General features: G+C 38.5%; 1 pseudogene; it reads right to left on the bottom strand.

Moving 5' to 3' along the window:
• Positions 1-2,415: 2,415 nt before the first annotated feature.
• LOC112471573 lies at positions 2,416-2,534 on the bottom strand (annotated as a pseudogene).
• Positions 2,535-18,062: the final 15,528 nt, after the last annotated feature.

Here is an 18,062-nt window from a genome sequence, read left to right as displayed (position 1 = left end):
TTTGGGAATTGCCATATCTCTTTCCAACTACAGGGTGATATGGAAACATATGTGGTGATACAGGGTCTCTGAGTGACTAAGGTAAGCAGAGCCTACCTACAGTGGACTTGCAGCATGAATGAAAGATAAACTTGAGTTATAGTAAGCACCTGAGATTTGGAGATTAGTTAAAAGTACAGAAAAACTAAGTATACTGCAACAAACACAACTGGCTAAAATCAGTGTGGTATACATATTAAAGAAAAGGATCGGTGACAACACAATCTTTATCAGAAATAAAAATAACAGCATAAAGATTGAAAGACACACACGGCCTGAAAACAAAGAAATGGAAAAAGATATTTCATGAAAATGGAAATGAAAAAAAAAAAAACTGGACTAACAATACTTATAGCTGACAAAATGAGTTTAAAACAAAGGCTATAACAAGAGATAAGGAAGGACCCAGCAATTTTACTTCTGGATATTTATCTGAAGAAACCCAAAACACTACTTCAAAGAGACATGTGAATCCACGTATTCATTGCAGCGTTCTTTACATTAACCAAGATATGGAGGCCAGCTGAGTGTTTATCAATGGATGAAAGAGTAAAGAAGAGATGGTACATATATACAATGGAACATCACTCAGATATAAAAAAAATAATAATAATGAAATCTCGCCATCTGCAACAACCTGGATGGACCTAGAGGATATTATGCTGAATTAAATAAGTCAGAAAGAGAAAGACAAATACCATATGATTTTACTTATATATGGAATCTAAAAAACGAATGAACCAACAAAACAGAAACAAACTCGTAGATACAGAGAACATTCTGATGGTTGCCAGATGGGAGTGGGGTTGAGGAATGGATGAAAAGCGGGGAGGGATTAAGAAGTACAAATTGGTAGTTACAAAATAGTCATGGGGATATAAAGTATAGCATAGAGAATGTAGTCAGTAATATCATAATAACTATGTATCGTGTCAGATGGATACTAGATTTATTGGGGTGATCACTTTGTAAGTTATATAAATGTCTAATCACTATTTTGTACACCTGAAACTAATACAGTATTATATGTCAACTGTAATTGAAAATAAAAATTATTTAAAAGTATAAATAAACATAGCCTATAGCTAAATTTAATCAAAAAAAGAAAGAAAAAAAGTAACGGGTTTAACAGGATGTAGATTCATGACTTCCTTCAGTTTACTCCCTCAGTGACTCAGCAGAGACTTACTGTGTCTTTCTCATTTAAAACCGAAAGGACAGAACTTTTCCAGGCTCTTTATGACCTGTGTAAAGAAGCATTCCCATCTCTTTCAGAAGGGTTTTACACCCACTGGATAAATGGCCAAGTCAAGGATTGGCATGATATTTATTAAAGTTGTTTGCCAAATATTTCTTGTTTTTCTCCTTTCCAGAAATATGGTAGGATTATACTTCCTATTCCACTTGGGGTTGGGTGTAACTAGTTCTGGGTAATGAGTTATGATCACTTAATTGCCAGTGCAAAACCCCCAAATCTCTTTCTCCTCTGGTCTGGTGATTCACTGTGTTAGCTATGGTGGCTGCTCCCTCAACAGGAGTTCCTAGGTATCACAAGCCAATGTCTCCTGCCCAACCGAAAATGGACATGTAGTGTTACGTGAAAAATAAACCTCTTGTTTTAAGCCATTGAGATTGTATGCTTGTTTGTTAAGCAGCATAACCTAGCCTTTCCTGACTGACACCAAAGGAAATCCTAAGATAAAGTTATAGCTTCTTTTTGAAGTGGTCATAACCACCACAACCCTCAAATGAAGGTACACCATTCCTCTATATAACCTGGTTAACTGAGCAAAACAACAAACAAACAAACAAACAAACAAAATCCCACAGGAAAAAAAAGCAGAAAGAATACTGAGTCCCCAAAGCCTTTACTAATGGCTCTACAGTCATCTGATGGAGGAGACCACATGTTCCTCCTTGCAAGCGTTACATTTGGTTCTCAGGTACTGTCATCTGTGGCTTAATCTCAGGGACATCTCTGAAGCTGGGAACGCAGCTCAAGACAGGATGTTGTTTTTCCTCCTGCTGCCAGTTCCAAGGTAGAGTTCCCAGAGGTGAGTTAACAAGTGGCTTTCTCTTATTCTTTTTTTTAAAATTGAGATATAATTCACATATAACATTATATTAGTTCTAGGTATACGACATAATGATTCAATATATCTATATATTATAAAATGATCCCCATAATAAGTCTAGTTAACATCTATCACCACACACTGTAACAATCGTTTTCTCTTGTGATGAGAACATTTAAGATCTACTCTCTCAGCAACTTTCAAATATACAATACAGTATTGTTAACTATAGTCACCATGCTATATGTTACATCCTCGGGACTTACTTATTTTATAACTAGAAGTTGTACTTTTTTTTTTATGCCTACAGCACCTTGTCTTCCTAGGTGGTCTGTCATCCAAGTACTAATCAGGCCCAATCTTGCTTAGCTTTCAAGGTCAGATGAGATCAGGAGTGTTCAAGGTGGCATGGCCATAGATGAAGTTGTACCTTTGACCACCTTCACCTATTTTCCCACCCCCCACCTCTGGCAACCACTAGTCTGTTCTCTATATCTATAAGTTCATGAGCTTTCCTAATCTTTTCATAGTATTTACCACTTACTCATTATTACATGCCTTTGTGTTTTCTTATAAATATGTTTGTTCTTCTGAGAAATAAAAAGGAGGAAACTGACTAATGTAGTCAGGTGATCTCTAGCAGGTGATTAACTGTTATAATGTTGACCTTTGAATACTACAGACATTTTATTTAGCTGCCTTGTACAAAGTTCTTTAATTCAAATGCTTGGAAGAATACCTGGAGAATTACTCATTTCATCAACTGAGGCTTTCATCTCAGCATGAAACTCTTTTACCTCAGCCTTCATTTGGTTTTGTTTCTGAGACATCTCTTGATTCATTGCCAAGCATATTTAGACTTTACTTATTCAATGGACTGATCCACAAAGATTGAAATTTTATTTATTTATATGTTTTCATCTGATTAAAGAAAAGTTCAGAAGATAAGGAGTTTTATTCACCAAAGACTATCCATCTATAGCAGGAGAAATTTTCTAAGGTTGATGTTCAGATGTTGAAACTAGAGATGGAGTAAATGGTTTACAGATTTTTAGAAACTTAATTTGAATAGCTACTTTGAAAGAAAAGAGAGGTTGTAGGCACACTCAGGTGTTTTAAAAAGCTAGACTACTGTAAACTACTAAAAATCTGGGATTCAAGTAGGTTCAAGGTTGTTTCTTCTGCCTTTTCTCCTTCCTTTAGCAGTGTTAATTAACTTCAGTCTGAAGCTAAGTGTTGTTCTCACAGCAAACCATCCTTGACACCTAACAGATTGGGCCTTTTGTGCACTCTTATAGAACTCCATATATTTCCATCCTAGATATTGTGGTTATCACTAAATAAACATTTCTGTAATTATTTGTTTATTAATGGTCTCCTCCAATAAATCATAATCTCTGTGACAGCAATGATCGTATTTGTATTGTTTGCTAGTATTCCAACACCTAATTTATTAATTCAACAAATATCTATTGTCTGCCAGGTGCTTGGGATGCATAAATGAACAAAACAAAGATTCCTGCCCTGGTGAAACTTACATTCAAGAGCAAGAACTCAAATAATAAATGATCCACATAATAAAGTACGTATATGGTATGTTGAAAGTTGGGAGAAAAAGAGGTAGAGCAAGGCCAGGAAAAAAAGCTGCTTAAGGTGTTAATTAGAGGGGTCAGTTTAAGCCTCATTGAGAAGATGGGATTCGAGCAAAGACTTGGAGGAGGTAAGGGAACCAGCCAAGCAGATACCTGGGTAAGTGTGTTCTGGGCCCAGAGATCAGTTACAGCATATTCTTTAAGGCAGGAAGGTGCCCGGTTTGCTCTAAGAACAGCAACAGTGTCAGTGTAGCTAGAGTGGAGTTAGCAAGAGAGTAGAAAGTCAGAGATGCTCAATTAATATTTGTTCGAGGAATGAATTAAAAAACAAACAAATACTTGTTTTTAAAATTTGCTTAAAAGAATTTTCCTGTGCCTTGCATATTTTCTCATAGGTGAGAAAAGAGTCTCTAGATTTATCCAGTACACAAACTATAATTTCGTGTTTATTAAGTGGCAAGTCTAGAAGGCATTGTGTCATTTTACTGCCAAAGAGGAAACATATCCTGGCTGTGTCGAGAGATGGATGTGTGTCCTCTTAACCACAGTCCCTGGACCCCTCCTAGCCTGTACGCACACAGCAGTTCGAAGCTGAGTAGATAAAGTTGATTTGGCGGCTTCAGTTTTAGAAGCCCATGGTGCTGACAGGCCACTCCACCTTCAAGGCTGATGTGATGGGAACCAAAGTGTGGCAGAGGGACAAGAAAGCATTCAAAGGGGATGAGAAGCATTATCTCACTCAGCACACTGAGCAGATGGAAGTGGAAAGGAAAATTGACTCTTTGTGAACAAATGGCTTCCACTCATTGAAACTCACCCTCCGGAAGGGTTCTGAAATCCACATACGTGAACAGGACAGATAGGTGTTTTCTAAGTGCCACTGCAGGATCAGTTGCGAAGTGTTTGGCTAACTCTCTCAGAATCTCCTGATAAGTTTTCTCAAAATACAGATCAGCGGATCTCAGTGGAATCAGGAATTAGTTCTTATAACAAATTCCCAAGAGATTATAACAAGCAGCCAAGTTTGGGAACCGCTGCTGTAGTGTTCTGATAACATGTCTGCATTTGATCAGAAAACATCATTTTTTGCTAATGGCGTGGATTTCTACTGGTGGTATTTCTGGCATCAGCGATCAAAGAAAGAAGTTATGTTGAAGTAATAGGAACAGGAGGCCTAGTCTAATTTCTGTAATCACAGGGTTGAAAGGCCATTTTCATAACACAAATGTCCATGAGACAGCAATTGAGAATTTTTCCCTCTTCCCAGATTTCTCCTCACCCCCTCTCAGCAAGTTCTTCCACTGGGATCACCAATTTGGAAGTGGCTGAAGACTTTCGTGCACATGAATAAAATTGTAGCAGGAGATATAGGAAGTTTGGGTATCTTATAATTTCTACAAATGTTCTAGTATGGGGTGGTGAGGAAGATGGGTATGGCAGCCAGTCACCAAGATGGCTCCCAATGAGCCTTATGCCCTGGTATCATGCCCTTGGGTGCCCTTTCATTGTATTAGGATTGATCTGTATGGCCAATAGCACACAACAACAGTAATAGTATGTCACTTCCACAATTAGGTTTTAAATAAAAGAAACATTGCAGCTATCATCTTGGACATTCTTTCTCCCTTGGCTCTCTCTCTAGGGGAAGCTAGCTGCCATGTTGTTAGGCAGCCTATGGAGAGGGCCACATACTGAGGAACAGAGGACCTGACCAACAGTTGGCAAGGAACAGGCCTGCAACAAGCTGAATGAGCTGGGATGCACATAGTCCGGCTCCAGTCAACCTTTCACATGACTATAATCCCATTCAACAGTTTAACTGCAACCTCATGGGAGACTCTGAGCCAGAACTACCCAACTAATCCACTCCCAGATTCTTAACCCTCAGAAACCTTGTGAGATATGTTTGCTGTTTTAAGCTACTAAGTTTTGGGTTAATTGTTATACAGCAATAGATAATACAATAGTGAGTTCAACAGCTCATCAGAAATTTATTCATATAATCCAAACCTAGACTTTTCTCTCCAACTATGTCATATAAACTTTTATTGTAGTATAACATATATATATATAACTATACAAATCCTAAAAGAATACATCCCCTTATATAGCACTCAGAGAAGAAAATATAATATTACCACAACCCCAGAAGCATCTTTAAGTCCTTTACCAGTTATATAGTCACCTTTCCTTAAAGGTAACCAGTATGACATTGAATAATTTTTCCTCCTTTTGAATTTTATATAAATGGACTCACACAGTATATATTCTTTCGTTTCCGGCTTCTTGAACTCATCATATTGGTGAGATTCATATTGCTTTGTGTATTGAGTGTATATGTTGAATTGTCTTATTGATTTGTAGGAACTAGTTATATATCCTGGATACTAATCCTTTGTCAGATATATGAAATACAAATATCTTTTCTCATGTTAAATGGTGTTTTTCATTTTCTTACTGGGATCTTTTAATGAAAGATGTTCTTAGTTTTAAGTAGTCCAATTTATCACTAATTTTCTTTGTGATTTGTGCTCTTTGTGTCTTGTTTGAGAAATAATTGCTTATACTATGGTTATGAAAATATTCTCCTTGTTGTCTCTTAGAAGCTTTATTTTGTTTCTCTATAATACATATGGAATTGATTTCTGTGTATCATGTAGAATGAGGTCATATTTTTCCTCTGTGAATATCCAGTTGATTCAGTGCCATTAATTAAAGCCTATTCTTTTCCTTGTATTTTATTGTCTCTTTGTCATAAATCTAGTGACTATATATGGTCTGTTGCTGGACTGTTCCGGTCTCTTTGTCTACACTTGCATCATCACTTTCTTAATCATGGTAAGTCTTGATATCTAGGGTGTTCTCCTTCAAGATTGCCTTGGCTATCTTGGTTCTTTGCCCTGCCATATAAATTAGAACCGTCCATTTGCACACATACACAACACCTGCTGTAATTTGGAGGGATTAAATCAAATCCATAGATCATTTTGAGGACAGTTGACATTTGTAAAATGGAAAGTCCATCAATTCATGAACGTGGCATATTTATTTATTTCAGTCTTGTTTATTTTGGTAATATTTTATAGTTATCAGTATATAATGGGTAACATTTTTTGTTATTTTTTTACCTTTTACTTTGAAATAATTTTAGATTTTCAAGAGTTACAAAGATAGCACAGAGTTCCCACATGCGTACCACTCAGCTTTGCGCAATGTAAATATATCTCATAACCGTGGTTCATTTATTAAAACTAAGAAAATTAATATTGGTGAATATTATTAACTAGTTTAAACTACAGACTTTATTCAGATTCCACCAAGTATCCCATTAATATTCTTTCTTTAATTTGGAATCCAATTCAGGTTATTACATAGCTTTCAGGTGATTCGCATTTTTAATAGAGCAAATTTCTGTCTGTGGTAAGGGTCTTGTCTCGCTTCATTCCCAGTCACTCCCATTATCACTGGAGAATCTACCTGTCTTCTTTAGAACTTCCCACATTCAAGGAGTCTATCTAGTGGCAGATGAGAAGTTACAGCTGATGATACACCATGGTGGGGAAAGGGTTTCTGCACAGAAAACTCCTCTGCCAAAAAACTGCATACTTCACTTTGTCACTCTATTTGGGTCTCTGTTCAAATGTCCTTCCTCAAAGATGTCGTCTTTGACTCCATCTAAAATAACTCTTCATCACTCTTTAACACCCTTACCCTGCTTTGCTTTTTCTTCATAGGACTTAGTGCCGCATGACAAGATATATATCATGTTTATTGTCTGTTCTCCCAATTGAGATGTAAGCACTCTGAGGATCAGGAACATTTTATCTTGTTTACTGTTGTGTTCTCAGCATTTAGAACTATGCTTAACACATGGTAGGCACTCAGAAATTTTTTCTAAAATTACTGATGAATGAATGTGCAGTTTTAATGCCATGAGTAATCTTTAAAGAGGTTTCATGGTAAGGGAAGGGATGTGCAAAAGTACCTGTCTTCCTCAGCGTAGTTGTTGGAAGCTTTGTATTCTCCTAGAAAGGAATGGAAAGAACAAGGTATATGGAGTCAAAACTCTTTTTGAGATTTTTTTTCTTGGCAAATTACTTACTCTGACCTTAAATATTCTCATTTATGAGATGGATATAGGAATACTTACCTTGCAAGATTCCTCTGAGAATTGGAGGCATTGATATATGCGATGGTCACTTATGTAAGCATTTGGAAAATTACTGATGAAGCGTTCTGTATGCATGGCTGTATCTTGATAAATTTGGGGGAGCACTTAAAGGTTAAATAGCTGAAAGAACGCTAGCAACATGGAAGCCAGGGGTTTTCTATTTGCAAAGGGCTTTAACTGTTTGCAAGGGATGCCGCAAATCTGTAGCTCCGTCTTCTGAATAGAGATAAAAAGGACAGAAGGGAAAGAAAAATATTCGAAGACTCAGTGGTAACAAGAGAGCAAGTAAAGCAGAAGCATAGAGGTGCTTTGGAATTGATTGGCCATGGGACAATATGAAGCAGAAGCTGGACCAGGCATCTTAGGGTGATTTTATGGCAAGGTCAGAATAAGAGTCCATGTGCTTACTCCCCTACCAGTCACTCTTCCTTCATTTCAGCCAACACTTGTCTTGTCTCCTTTTTTTAAAAAATAGATTTTTTTAATGAAGAAGCTGCAGACTTGCTTAAATGTTCATATAAATCCTTCATATCTACTACATATATTCCACAAAAAGAAATCGAATGTCTGAATATAATAAACCAAGTGCTTCATTAAGGAAAAAAGTTTCTTGTGTTTTAGTTGTGTCTCTTTTGGTTGCAAGTGGCAGGACCCAACTGAAACCAGCTTGAGTTGTTGTTGTTGTTGTTTTTTAAAGCACTTAGTGGCTCATGTAACTGCAGAGTCCAAGAATGACAGTCACGGGAGCTCATGTGATTGAATTGGGACCAGCTTGTCTATTTCTTAGCTCTGTTTCCTCAGTGTTGACTTCCTTAGTCTCCCCACTGACAAACAATGGTCTCCAGAGGCTCATTACCTGCTTCCTGCTTCATACCCACAGGGAAAAGGCAGGAAACCCTGCTGAGAACACAAGCAAAAAAAGCCATAAATTGAGTCTGATTGTCTCTGATTCACCTTATTCAAAGTATATATCATATATATATATTTGATGCCAGGGTAATATCATGTTCAGATTAATTTACATCTAGGTTACATGCTCTCTTCTGAATCAGAAATGCAGCCCCACCTGAAGAACATGGGCTAAGTGAGGGGGAGAAGATGGTCCCGAGGGAGGAATCAGGTATTTGCCAGAGGGTGAATGGTGCTGAAGAACAAAAACAACAAATGTCTACTGTGCTTGGTCTTAAAACTCATAGTCCATGTTCTTTGCCCATAAGACAACTATTACTTTATAAGGCTCAGGTCATTTTTGCAGGGGGCTAAACTGATCTTGCTGGCTTCACTTCTATAAAGGCTATATCTTTTGCAGTTAGATCTATGCAGGCTCACAGAAAGAATCATTTAAGCATCCTTAAATAACTGCTCAGTCATGTAGAAAATTATGCAAGCAGGGAAACTAAGTTATAGAGAAGACAGAAAATAGAGAAACATGAACTGAAAATAGATGAAGAGAAGGGCATAACTAAGAAAGCATAGAGGTGCAGAGCCCGTCAGAAATTCCAGCACCTATCTGAATGTTTTTTCTCCTCACTTCTTAGGTTGGGTTCCCTAGAAGCAGAGCTGGAGAAGGAAGCAAAGGAAGCAGCATAGGGCAGGGGAAGCACTAAGCAAAGATGTCAGCTCACCTGGAGGCCAATCCCACAGGAAAGCTCTGGAACATAAATTGTATCATTGAGTCAATCCCACCAGAAGGCACGGGACCAGGCTTTTGTATCTTATGCCAATCAGTCATGGGGATAGTGTACATAACCTCCCTGGCAAATAGCTGCTATTCAGCCAAATGCAATTTTCCAAAGAAAAGGACAGCTGTAACTTGTTATCAGCCAGCACTCACAACAGCTAGGGGACAGGGGATTGGCAGATGAAAGGGATGAGGGAAGGAGTACGAATAGCATCTACTACTCCTACAATCTGTTCTTCACTAGCACTTTGCCCATAACTCTCATCTGAGCTTTAATGCAATGTCCTATTGTATGGTTACCTCTTACATCTCCTAAATATCTGTTTCTTTCCATTCAAACAACTGCTAACTTAGTTCACTCCCTCATTGTCTATTGCTTATTCTCTGAAAATAAGCCACTAGTTGTGTCAGCCCCCCAATAAACCGTGCTTCCCTGTACTTACATCTTCGTGTAGCCTCCTCCTCCCACAATGCTTTGACCAATAAGCTGCTGCAGAAATAGCATTTTGTGACTTCCATGGTGGGCCTTGACAAAACTTAAAGGTTTAACTTTCACCTTCTCGGAGTGCTGTCACACTATTTAAGAAAATGTGGCCTAGACATTGAGTGATGAGCAACTGTGCAGAGAGGAAAGCCTTGAGACCACATGGATAAAGAAGCCCAGCTATTCCAGTGTCCCAGCTGGGTCTAGCCCTCAGACGACCCACCAACTGAATGCTGTCATGTAAGGTGAGACCGGCAGAAGAGCCACCCAACTAATTCACAAAATTTTGAGAAATAATAGATCATCATTGCTGTAGGTCACTAAGTTTGAGGTCATTTGTTGCACAGTGATTGATAACTAAAACACTCACTTCTTGCTTTTATCTTCCTTGATGCATTTTCTATGCAATTCTCAATTCTGTCTAAAGCCTGGGTCTGACCATATCTCTTCTCGGCTTCAGAAAACCCTGGTAAACCTCTACTCTTTACAGATTCAGGTCTCAGCTCCTTAGCCTGGGATATGGCATAAGCAGTTCTTCACAACCTAACCTTAGCTTACTTTTCCAATCTAGTCTTCAACCGTGAAAACTGTACTCTAGCCACCATGAGCTTCTCCTTTTCTGGACATACCATATTGTCACATTCTGTCCCTGTACACCACCCTTCACATGGCCAACCTGACTCCAAGGGCAGATTTTCCTTCCAGCCTTCCTCCTTCAGGTAGAGTCAACCATTCTTGTCTCTGTGCACCTTCTTACCTCCATTACAGCCCCTCTCGTGTTTGGCTTGTGCCTGTCTCCTCCTACAGACAGCAAACCCTTTAGTGCAGGACCATGCCACATTCATTTGTGAATGCCCAGAACCTAACTCAATGCCTGGCATGCAGTTCAGATATCAAATGGTGACTGACTAATTGTGTGGCATTGCTGACTATGTGCTCCTTGAGAGCAGGCATTAATCTTATTCACCTTGATGCGCTTGGTTCAGAGCTTGGAATGTGCTAGGTACTCACCCAATATTTAACTAAATTAAATGAAGGTAAATAGAAAAGTTAAGAAGTGAGAAAGCAAAAGGGTAGAACAGAACAAGTTAGAAAGTTCTATGAGAGAAGGCAGCGAGGAGGTAGGAGGTAGTCTTCAGAAAGACAATGCCAATTAGAACTCAGGGTAGAAGTTCTCTAAACATTTGATTTTGGTTCTCAATTTATCCCATGATCTCTTTTCGCACCAAGTGGTAAGTTTTAATAAAGGAAGAAGGGCCCTCTGATGTGGTCTGAGGGCCGATATCACTGACTTTTCTCAGACACCTCCCCACAGAGTCTCTGGCATAGACTCCCTGCTCATAGATTGTGTCTGAGTGAGGCAGTGCCAGGATGGAGTCCAGGCCTGCAGCGACTAACCCTTCCCAGTTATTTCCATATGTTGTCTTATCTGCCCTGATAAACTGGAGCCACTTCAGACAGGCCTGGAGCACACACCTTCCTTTCTTGTTGGCCCTGGGGCAAGGAGGTGAGAGATTTTCCCAGGATTTTCACACTTGGTTTTATTTTTCCATTTTCAACCATTTCAATTTGGGGGTGAGGCATGGGTTTGCATTATAGTTCAGGTGAATCACAAATTGTGCCACTAGTGAGAAGGACGACTAGGTAGACAGGTATGTATAAATAAGTCCCTAGACTAGTAGTTCTCGAGCTTTAGATACATCAAAATCATCTAGAGGGCTTGTTAAAATAGATTGCTGGGCTAGCCTCCAGAGTTTGTATTATTTGCTTTCCTAACAAGTTTCCAGGGGATGCCGAAGCAGCCAGCTCAAAGACCACACTTTGAACACCACTGCCCTGGACCACAAACTTCTTGTGGAGAAGGAACTGGCCTTTTATCTCTGTATGCTCATTGCTGAGCATACAGGTGTTCAATGTATGCATTTTAAAATTTGAATAACATTAAAGTTAATTATCATTGTTAGAAAAGTCATTCAAAAAACATCTATCATGTGTCAATGATAGTATCATTTTGTACTAAAGAAAAAAACAAATCTTTATGAAGCTTAGTTCTTCCATTTAATCTCCTCCAGCAAATTCTAATGAAGAGAGCAACTCAGATAATACTGTTTCTAGCAACCAAAGAGAGTCTAGCGATACAAATCATTCAAGTAAGTTCCAGGAAAAGAACTTTGCCTGGAGGTGACCATAAATTATACTTGAAGTTGTATTTATTTGGTTTCAAGTGATAGAAACACTTCTCTGAGCAACTTAGAAAGCAGAATTTACTGGTTTGCAGAACCCAAGGAGAGTTAGAACAACCAAATCGAGTAGGGATGTTGCTGAACTCAAGGAATAACTGGAACCAGGTCATAAAACCAGTCAGTGCTTCCCTTTCAGTCACTCTTCTCAGCCTCTCTCTCCATCTGGCTCTATCATCTGTCACTGTAGACTAGCTTTCTGCATATTACAATAATTCAAAGAAGAGACCCAGCTCAACTTAGATTAGAGGGTGGGGTCAAATAAGAAAATGGCATCTCCTACAGTGCCCATGAGCATGAGGAAGGCACAGGTCCCATGGGAGTGGGTATTAGAGACATCAGCCACTGATGTTTTGGCCAATGAAAACCTATATAAGTGTCAATGAACACTAAATCTCTTTTAGTAAACATTCTTCTACAACTTCTGTACAAGACCAATGTAACAACAGTGAAATGCAAATACCAACGGGTCACTGGAGAACAGTTGCTGCCTCCAACCCAGAGGGAAGACCAGCATGGAAATTGAGATGTCCTTGAGAACTACTCCAAACTACCAATGAGGTATTACAGCTTGGTGCTTCTATAAACCATACCATCAAATAAGGGGGGTTATGAAATGCAAGACAGAATTTCTCTGAATCGACATTAGATTTTATTCACTAGCAAATGGTGTTTTCAAGGATGTCATCATGGCTTTCCTAAATCTTTGCCAGAGAAGGTTTTTCTGTTCCACCTCCACATTGAACCAAAGTCAGGAACAAACTTAAACCTGAGTTTTCATGTAGAAAAATCCTAGCATGTGAGGCAAAATTCCGAATAAAATGATAATCAATGGTATCCATTATCTTTTAGACATATTTGAAAATCATCCCATTCCTTTTACTCTTTCAGTTCTGAATGTTTCGCATTTTAAATACTATAATGTCAGCTGTAGTTTAGGGACAGGGATTCTTCGGAAAAAAAAATTAAATTGTAGCAAACGCTATCGTGCTACCATTAAGCAAGCTCATGAAATACAAGTTGCCCAAGTTCAAGTTTAATGTGAAAATGAGTATTTTTTTAGCTCAAAGTGCTGACTCCAGTGCTATGTTGGGGGGATGCGGTAACACAATGGTTAGCCTCTGCCAAAGTAGGTCACCAATGCTGATTCTAATGGACATTAACATTTTCAGCTGGCAATTGTTGTGGTGGTTTTCCTTTGTGTGTGGCATTAGGGCAAAATTTACTGGGGTTTTTAATATGGGTTTAGACTGAGAATTAATGTTTACTTTTCTATATCCTCCAGTTTCATGCTCTATTATTGTGGAAGGTAGTAAATCCAGCAGGTAGAGTTCAAAATGTGTTGCATTTGATGAGAAATCAAACTAAGGATAAATAAAATTTGAAAAATTAGGAAAAAAGACAACCGAAAAAATAAAGGACATTACAAAAGTGTGAACATTTTCGTCAAATCATACAATTGAAAGTGGCACAAAAAATAAAAGGCTAATTGAGCCATACAAAGCTACTAAGTAAGAACAGAATCAGAAGTAGAAAGGACTTATTTGAAGAATGCTGGACCACTGGGGCTTCATTTGCAGAGTACATCAAAGTGAATGGATTATTATCTGTGCAGCAGCTTATACTCTCTTATATATTTAGACTTACCATTATTTTGTTATTTCCAAAAAAACAGCATCTCTATCTCATTCATTAATTTTACCAGCAATTAAAACTCTCCATTCTGTGCCAGACCCTGAGACAATTACTGGAGATATAACGATAAAGTCAGGCTCCTGTCCCCTAGAAGTTCTGCATCTAGCCAGGAGACAGACATGTAAATAAGTAATTTAAAAGGAGATTACTAATACTTATAATTTAATTATTTCCACATCTGGAATTAGCACTAGATTGTTGAACCCTATCCATCTATAGATGCCAGAACAGGGAAAGCCAGGTAAGGAGCACACTTACAGGTCACTGCTTCGGCTAGATTTCTCTGTCTGGATCTGTAATGCATTATATCTAATGAAGAACTGTTCAAGGTGCTTTATCCTTTTTGAGCCACATCTCGAATCCCTCAGCCCCCATCATAAAACTCAGGAAACAGAGTTTCAGGTTATCGGTCTCCTCCTGTATTTCGTAAACATGAGCAATGCTTTGAATTTAACCAGATACTTGTTAATACTCTCCTCTGCTCAATCAGCACATAAATATTCATTGAGAACATCCTACAGGCTAGGTGCTGAGGGTGCTGAGGGTCTTATTCTCAGTGTCAGCGTTGGGGCTGGGGTTGGGGCTTGGGATACCCCATCCCATGAACAAGGGTGGATGTAGATATTGTTCAATCTTCCCACCAGAGAATGTTATACATGATTTCTCATGGGCACCTAAGAAGTAAGCACAGAACAACATGACATGCTGTCATATAGAGCAAAGGACATTTCTCCGATTAACATGAATTTGGCTCTTCCACCCCTTAAATTTTTTTTTCTAAAACCATTTCTTGAATGTCCACTAACCTGCAGGCACAATCCTTGGTGCTGGGAATACCAATATAAATACATGACACTGTATTCCCACTCTCCAGCAGGGAGTCTAGCAGACAAAAGGCAAAAGACTGTTGGCCTTGCCCTTTTTTCAGATGAAGTTACCACTTCATAAGTGTGTAGCCATGCCCCTGCTGTTAGTCAGTTACAGTGTTTCCTTTTTTCACTATTATAATATTAAGAACTATACCTTAGTATGCAGTAAATCTTTACATAGACCTTTGATTCCTTCTTTTCTTTTCGAATTTTTATGAGTTTATTTGAGCTAAACTGATGATATATGCTGGGGAGCAAGATTGTATACACTCCTGACCTTTGATTATTTCCAAGAATTGGAGTTACTTGAGATCTTTGGAAAATGGCGGAGTGGGAGAGACATCCCCAGATCTCTCCCCTTGAAACGACAATAAGATGAACATCTAAAACTGAACAAAAAATACCCAAACTGCACACCAGCACATCTGAACATGGGATCTGTGCATAAGAGCTACCACAGGTCAGAACCCCGGGTGTTGGGCGGTGGACTGTTAGACATAAAGAAGCTGCCTCTCAAGCCTCCAGAGCTCCCTGCAGGAGGAGGGGAAGAGGGGGAAGATGTGGCAACTTCCCTGAACAGCCTTGCCTGGAAGTGCCGTCAGTTCAATGCAGCCAGTAGCAGGGCTCAGTTATCAGGGCAGAAAACAGAGAAGTGGGACAGACTGCAGAGAAGTAACAGTTGATTTTAATGGGCTGCAGTTGCAAAACCGAGGCTGAGCCGCTTCCCCCAACCCCCAACCCAGAGGGCCCCTGCCCTTCATACCCTCCGAGACCAAACACCGCAGAGCCCTAGGAGAATCTGGGAAACGCTACCGTAACTGTTGCTAACACTGACAGGGACGGAAACTGAGGGGAGCGGGAGTGATTAAATATCTATCAGAAAATAAAAAGGCATTTTTAAGGCTTTATATAAAGCAGGGATCCAAGAGGCTTAGACACCACCTACTGCAAACCAAAAGAAAAGCACCTTCTTTGCAACAGGATAAAGAGAGACCTTTATATAATAAACCTTCTTCCTGGAAAAACAGTAGAATACACTATCACTAATGTGCAAGCAGAGAAATAGTCCATTAAAAACCATGAACAACCAAGGTGACAATCTCCAGATTTTCAAGAGAAAATCTCCAGAAAATAACCTTACAGACATAGAAATATGCAATTTAAATGACAGAGAATTCAGGATGTTCCTTCTTAAAAAACTCAGTGAATTCCAAAATGAGTCATATCAACAATTTCAGGAACTGAAAAAACAACTAGATGTGCAGAGCAAAATAAAATAAAATAAAATAGTACTTCTGGACATAAAGAACACAGTGCAAGAGTCGAAAATGAAATAGCATGCTTGGGAAATAGAGTTGACCGAATGGAGGAAAGAATCAGCGATATCGAAGACAGAAATCTAGAAATAAATCAGAAAAAAGAAGAGAGAAACTGAAGAATGAAAAATAATGAAAGAGAAATTCAAGAACTAGCTAATACCATCAGGAGAGGAAACATAAGAACAATGGGCATTATCAAAGGCAAAGAAAAGAAGCAGGGACTAGAAAGTATTTTCAGAGAAATAGTGGACGAGAATTTCCCAAATCTAAGGAATGAGCTGGAGCTTGGAATTCAAGAAGTCAACAGAACACTCAATTATCTCAACACAATAAGGGCTTCACCACAAACATTGTATTAAAATTAACAAAAATCAATGACAAAGACAGGATTCTCAGAGCAGTCAGGAAGAAAAAAATGGTAACTTATAAAAGAAAACCCATTAAATTATCCTCAGACTTCTCAGCGCAAACCTTACAAGCCAGAAAGGAATGACATCAAATATTTCAACTATTAAGTTAAAGGAACTACCAGCCTAGAATAATGTATCCTGCTAAGCTCTCCTTTAGATATGAAGGAGAAATTTAGAACTTTCCAGACATACAGGAAATACTACAGGAAATACTGAGAGGTGTCAGCTCACCTATAACAAAATGAAGAAAAAAAAATACATAAATACGAGTAAAGTGACTATCAGGCAAATAGAAGCAGAAGAGTGCAACCCTTACTGAGAACAGGGCATTATAACCTTAAAAAATAAGAAAAGAATCACTATAGCAAGATAGTAATAAACATTCAGCATACATAGGGACAAATTGAGATAACAATGACTAAAAAAGGGAGGTTCGAAGAACCAAATTTGCAAAGGGGAATGGAGAAAAGGCATGCGTAGAAGAAAATGGATGACTGATATATATAACTATCTTTTACATATTCATAATGGTAACCACACGCCAAAGATTCAGAACCGAAGCATAACGTAAAACAAGAAGGATCAGAGGGAAAACCCACAAAAGTAAACCAAAATAAAGAACACAGAACCACAAGGACAAGGAAGCAATGGAAACACTGAACTCCCAGAAAGCAAAAGGTAAAATGGCTATAAAAAGACCTCATATTTCAATAATCACCCTAAATGTAAATGGACTGAACTCACCAATAAAAAGGCAGAGTTGCAAAATGGATCAAAAAACAAAACTCAAACATATGCTGCCTCCAGAAGACACATCTCAGTTCCAAAGACAAATACAGACTCAAAGTGAAAGGGTGGAAATAATATTTCAAGCAAATGACATTCAGAGAAAAGCAGGAATAGTGGCACTAATAGCAGATGAAATAGACTTTGAAATAAAAAAGGTAAAGAAAGGTACTGAGGGACACTTCATAATGATAAAGGGAATCATGCACCAAGAAGACATAACACTTATTAATATCTATGCTCCCAATCAGGGAGTACCAAAATGTGTAAAGCAATTACTAACAGAACTACAGGGAGAAACAGACTGAAACACTATCGTAGTGGGTGACCTAAATACCCACTGTCGGATATGGACAGATCATCCAAACAGAAAATCAATAAGGAAATAATATCTTTAAATGACACAATAGACCAACAGGACATAATTGACATTTACAGAGCCTTCCATCCCAAAACAGCTGCATACACATTCTTCTCTAGTGCACATGGAAAATTCTCAAGAATCGACCACATACTGGGACACAGATATAACCTCAACAAATCTGAGAGGTTTGAAATCATACCAACCATATTCTCTGATCATAATGCTTTGAAACTAAAGATCAACTGCAAAAAGAAATCAGGAAGAACCACAAATATATGGAGATTAAACAATATGCTACTGAAGAATAACTGGGTCAGGGAAGAAATAAAAAGAGAAA

The sequence above is a fragment of the Pteropus alecto genome, unplaced genomic scaffold (assembly GCF_000325575.1).
Source record: "Pteropus alecto unplaced genomic scaffold, ASM32557v1 scaffold57, whole genome shotgun sequence".
Taxonomy (NCBI): Eukaryota; Metazoa; Chordata; class Mammalia; order Chiroptera; family Pteropodidae; genus Pteropus; species Pteropus alecto.
Note: the sequence above shows the minus strand (reverse complement) of the source record. Positions and strands in the feature narration are given on the sequence as shown.